This window comes from Lactuca virosa, chromosome 3, assembly GCF_052849685.1.
Source record: "Lactuca virosa cultivar CGN04683 chromosome 3, Lactuca_virosa_CGN04683_v6, whole genome shotgun sequence".
NCBI lineage: Eukaryota > Viridiplantae > Streptophyta > Magnoliopsida > Asterales > Asteraceae > Lactuca > Lactuca virosa.
The window spans coordinates 339,087,206-339,093,360 of record NC_136428.1 but is presented as its reverse complement, the minus strand read 5'-3'; positions in this window follow the sequence as shown (position 1 = coordinate 339,093,360).

Sequence of the window (6,155 nt, the reverse complement as noted above, 5' to 3'; positions counted from 1 at the left end):
AGCTGAAAACACAAACTGAGGTGAGGTTTGCGGTTGGGAACTCAAACTGATGCGAGGGTTCTCGGTTGGGAACTCCTTCCGAGAAGATAAGGTCTTTTCCCGAGAAGATAAAGCATCGTGAATCAGCCTCGCACGTTTGCGGTCCGAGGGTTCTTGGCCGTAAATAGTTTGCGGTCCGAAGAAGGAGAAAGAAAAAGGAGGTTGCGAGGGTTTTCGGTTGTTCCGAGATTTCTCGGTTTCTTGAATGTTTTAACTTCCAAACTTTACAACACTTTTACTAAGTGTTTATATATATCAAAAACATTAATTTAATTTTATCGAAATAACAAATCAATAAGTTTTGACTTTAATTTGATATGCTTTACTTGAGTTGAATTTTCTTGACTTTTACAAGATAGAAAATAATGGGTTGTTACATTATCCCCCCATTAAAGGGAATTTTGTCCTGAAATTAAGACGATAGAGATATAGTAAGACTAGGGAAAGAGATGTGGATACTTTTGTTACATTTGATCCTCCCACTCCCAAGTGAATTCAGGTCCCCGTTTTGCGTTCCAGCGAACCTTCACTATCGGGATAGGACTTCGTTTAGTTCTATTTACTCCCCAGTCTAGGATTTCAACTAGTTCTTCCACAAAGTTCAGGCTCTCGTTTATCTAGATTTCATCGAGTGGGATAACAAGAGTCTCGTTGAATATGCACTTCTTTAGGTTAAGCACGCGAAAGATAGGATGTATGTTAAAGAGTTCTTGAGGTAGTTTGAGTTTGTAAGCTACTGGATCGATTCTAGCTTTCCGAAGCGTATCATGCCCTTCCAAGGTGAGACCTTCAACATGAAGCGGCCACCAACCTGTAATTCCAAGGGCTTTCTTCTCTTGTCCGCATAGCTTTTCTGTCTGTCTCTGGAAGCTTTAAGTCGTTCTCTGATCTGTACTAACTTCTCAGTAGTTTCTCGAATGATATCTTGACCAGTGAGAGTACTGTCTGGAACTTGACCTCTAGCCAGTTGCGTGTCGCCCACTTCAGCCCAACATAGAGGTGATCTGCACTTGCGACCATAGAGGGCTTTGAATGGAGCAACCTTACTGCTAGTATGGTAATAGTTGTTGTACGAGAACTCGACTAGTGGTAAATGGGTATCCCATTCTTTACCAAAGTCGATCACACATGCTCTCAACATGTCTTCTAACGTTTGAATCGTTCTCTCACTCTGTCCGTCGGTTTGTGGATGGTAGGATGTACTCATGTCTAGCCTAGTTCCCAGAGATTTCTGAAGTGACTGCCAGAATCGTGAGGTGAATCTATTATTTCGGTCAGAGATAATAGTTATCGGTACACCATGCAGTCTAACTATCTCTCTGATGTATGTTCTAGTTAGCTTCTCCGTCTTGGCTGTTTCCTTTATGGGTAAGAAGTGTGCGGATTTGGTTAATCTATCGACGATTACCCAAATGGTATCATGACCACCCATTGTCTTGGGTAACTTAGTTATGAAATCCATTGTAATCCGCTCCCACTTCCATTCGGGGATTTCTTGTTGCTGTAGTAGACCTGAAGGCTTTTGGTACTCTACCTTGACTTTGGCACAAGTAAGACACTTGCTCACAAAGGTAGCAATCTCAGCCTTCATGTTAGTCCACCAATAAAGTTTCTTAAGGTCCAGATACATCTTATCTGACCGTAGGTGAATGGAGTAACGTATCTTGTGTGCTTCATTCATGACAACCTCTCTGTAACCACCAAACTTTGGTGTCCAGATCTGGTTCATGAGATATCGGGCTCCATCACCTTTGATTTCTAAGTTCTTGTCCATTCCTCTTAAAGATTCACTTGCCACATTCTCGGGTTCCAAGGCCTCAATTTGAGCCTCTCTGATCTGTGTGGTTAGGTATGAATGGATAGTCATGGTCAACGACTTTACTCGACGTCCCGAGTATTCTTTTCTACTAAGGGCATCAGCTACTACGTTGGCTTTACCGGGATGATAATGAATTTCGCATTCGTAATCGTTTAGTAGATCCACCCAACGTTGTTGTCTCATGTTTAGATCTTTCTGGTCGAAGATATGCTGAAGACTTTTATGGTCTGTGAATATTGTGTATTTCGTGCCATAGAGGTAATGTCTCCATATCTTCAGAGAAAATACGGCATCTCCCAGTTCAAGATCGTGTGTTGTATAGTTAACCTCATGTGCCTTAAGATGTCTCGAGGAATATGATATAACCTTTCCTCGCTGCATAAGAACATAGCCTAGCCCTTGGTTGGACGCATCGCAGTATACTATGAAGTCTTCTGTCCCTTCTGGTAGAGACAAAATAGGTGCGCCGCACAGGCTCGCTTTAGCATTTGGAACGTTGTTTTGTTGTTTCTCTCCCCAGCTAAAATTTACACCCTTCTGAGTTAGAGTGGTAAGTGGTTTAGCAACTCGGGAGAAATTTTGAATAAATCTACGATAGTAGCCAGCAGGACCTAAGAATTTACAGATTTATGTAGGCATTTTGGGTGCTGAACAGTTCTCGATTGCCTCTATTTTGGATGGGTCCACATCTATTCCCTCTTCACTGACCACGTGACCTAGCAAACTTACTTTCCTAATCAAAAATTCGCACTTTGAGAACTTCGCATATAGCTTCTCTACTCTTAATGTTTGCAAGATTTGTCAGAGATGTTGTTTATGCTCCTCTTCACTTCGTGAGTAGATAAGAATATCATCTATAAAGACTATTCCCAATTTGTCCGAATATGGACGACACACCCTGTTCATTAAGTCCATGAACACAGCGGGCGCATTGGTTAATCCGAAAGGCATCACTACAATCTCGTAATGACCATAACGAGTTCGGAAGGATGTTTTGGGAACATCTTCCTCTAAAACTCGTAACTAGTGATACCCGGATCTTAAGTCGATCTTTGAAAAGTAACTTGCACCTTTTATGTGACAAACCGAACCTTTTTCCGTTAACGTTAGCTGACTCCGTTAAATAAATTATGAATTTTTATTTAGTTCTGTCAAATTCTTATGGTTTGGAAAATCATATAAGTATATAATATAAATTTTATATAAGAGTCGGAACCAAAATTGCGCGAAAACCCGAGTTTCGTTCGAAAATCAGCAGTTTCTGGCCTGACTGCCGTGAACCTGATCACAGCCGTAAACCTGTTCACGGTTGGTGGCCCAAACCTCCGACCATGAACCCCCTATATATATGTGTGTGCTACCCTCATTTACACTTTTCTAGCCGAAAACTCCACCATTCTCTCTCTAACCTCTCAACTGCAAACATAAAAATACCCTCTTTCCATCTGAAAATCATCAAGAATCACCTTTGGTTGTTGTTTTGAAACATCTAAAACGCGTTTTTCATCAAATCCAATATAGTTGTTCTTGAGTTCACGACCACAAACCCTTCAAATCTTCAAGTCTTCAAAGGTCGAAATCAGTTCACGACCGTGAACCCTTCAAACCTTCATATTTTCTTCAAGAACACTGATCACGACCGTAAACCCTTCAAGGGGCTGTTCATGGCTGAGAACAGTTCATGGCCGTAATCCCCTTCACGGCCACAAACCATTCTAAGTGGTGAACTTGGCTGAAAACCCGCTTTCCCCGATTCAATCGAGCCGGGGTAACATTCCTAAATCAAAAGCAAGTGTTTTTCGAACACTATAAATAATGGTTTCGCTAATAAAATACATATATGTATTTAATTGTTATTAGGATCCCGTTAAGTTCCGCGTACATCAATCCGAGGGTCTTCATTTCAAGTTTCGTTGTTCGACATTTCACGCAACCAACTGTGAGTTCATACCTCTATACTTTTATGATTTTTAATGTTTTCAGGAGGAGAATACAAACCAAACACAAATGATTTGTGAATTTATACAAAAGGATTTCAAAACACTTAAAACTGATACAATGGATATAGTCACACAGTTTCCACATTTCATAAAAATATTTAGATATTGTATCCCTTTTGTATTATGTTGAGCATAAGGGACGTTTTCGACTTACTGCCAAATTGCATAGTTTTCAGATCAATTCATGAAACAAATACATAATATTCATGCAAACTATAATAGGTATAGTTTGTGGTTTCAATATAAGTATTACAAATTCAGAGCTTACACATTGCTAAACATATAAACTATGACAGACTTAGTTTATGATATTCTCGGGTAACGAGTATACTTTATTACATAATTATTTAAGTATAATTATTACTCTATAAAGTATAAACACGGGTTCAAATACAACACATCAATACAGAACCGCACGTAAACTAGATTATACAGAATTGTGAGACTCTCCTTCAAAAATTGTACCCTTTAGTGTACTGAACTAAATCCTATCAGAGTAAAACCAAAGTCCCCTCGAGGGAGAGCGTGAGATATGTGAATAGATGTGACAACCGTCAATTTTCAGGCTTGTCAAAGTCAAATAAAGTCAATAAGTCAAACCAATCAACTCAACTAACCCTAGTATATTAGGGTTTGCAATATATTAGCTACTGTACAACTCGCTATTTTAATAAGAAGTTATCACTTGGAAAGTTCGTATGATTGAAATTCTTAAACCCTAAACGGAATAAGTGAGGTAAAAAAACGATAAAACACTATTGCATACCCTTCGGGGGTATGTAAGACTCTTAAACATGGCTTAGCGGGGTTTACGAACCTTGAGTTGCGAAGCTAAACACTCAAAAAGGTCACAAACAAAGTCTCTTTCAATCTCTCTTTATCAATCTTAATATCTCCCAAATCTCTCCCAAATCTCTCTCAAAATCTCTTTTAACTTTACATAATCATTTGGGGCATCCCGACACTTAACTTGGTGAAAAACCGCTCAAAACGGGAAGTTTATATGAAAAACAGCCTTAAAGGACCGAAACCTCTCTATTGGAACCGAACCCTCTTAGAGTCGAAGGTCCCTTAAGGAACCGAAGCTATAGAACCGAAACCGAAGCCTCCCTTTCGCTCCATTTCGCCTTCGGGTCAAGTCACTTCGGACTGAACCCACTTTCGGCCTGTTTCGCCTTCGGGCTATTTCGGGTAATCTCGCCTTCGGTCCATGGCAGTAAGGGCCGAACCTCGATCCTATCCGAGCAACTTCGCAGGAAGGCCCATTTCACCTGGTTTTCGATCACGACTCCATTTTAAACCCGTTTTTCATTATTTTAACGTGGGATTTTCACCCAAACTCATATTTTGACATACAAGAACCTATATATTCATAATTTAAACACATTTTTAGGGAAATCTTTATTTAGGAATAAAATCTAGTGGGTATGGCTTAGAGGTGGAGTGTTGACTTTACCTTTGAGTCATGACACAAGCAACCCTCTACACCCACTCCAAGACCATACTCAGTCACTATTCACCCATACCTAGTCAACTATTTGTCCTTTCACCCTCTTTCTCCAGCTCATAATCTTGATTAAAGGCTGGAAGTTATTATCTCTCTTCCCACTTCATTCACTCTTTCTTAAAGAAGAACAAACACACTTCTCTCACTTTCTCTATCTCTCAAACTCGAGACTCCAAGGCTGTGATTAAGATTCTCAATAACTTTTGGGTAAGTATTTCCATCCTCCACTTGATTATCTTACATCCTTTCACACAAAACATGGATTCCTTACAAAAATATCATCATATTTGTTCATAGAATCTTCGAATCTTCAAGCATCTCCCAAGTGTTCTTGACTTGGAAACTCCTTTTCTTCATCATCCATCCACTGAAAACAATCAAGGTGAGTTCATACCCCCCACATTTTCTTGTTTTCTTCAAGTTTTAGGGGGGGGGGGATACAAGTAAAATCACCAACAACTTAACTCAACTCAAACATCAGCTTTCAACAGAAACGTTAATGTTCATTCACGAACTGTTTTAGACATCTTAAACTTATTAGATTTCAAAACTGTATTAGGTGCAAGTAGTTCAGGTTTATAGCTTTAAAATGACTACTTGAACATGTCCATACGATTTTTCTACTATTTATGGTGATTTTTACAAAACTGCCTATCATTGTAGCTACGAATTCGGACCAGTCAGTGAATATGAACGTTTTCACACCAGTTAGAGACTTTTAAAAATCATAATTAGATTTATGGACAAACTAGAAACATTTTATAAACTCTCAGAGTTTACGGATTTAGTT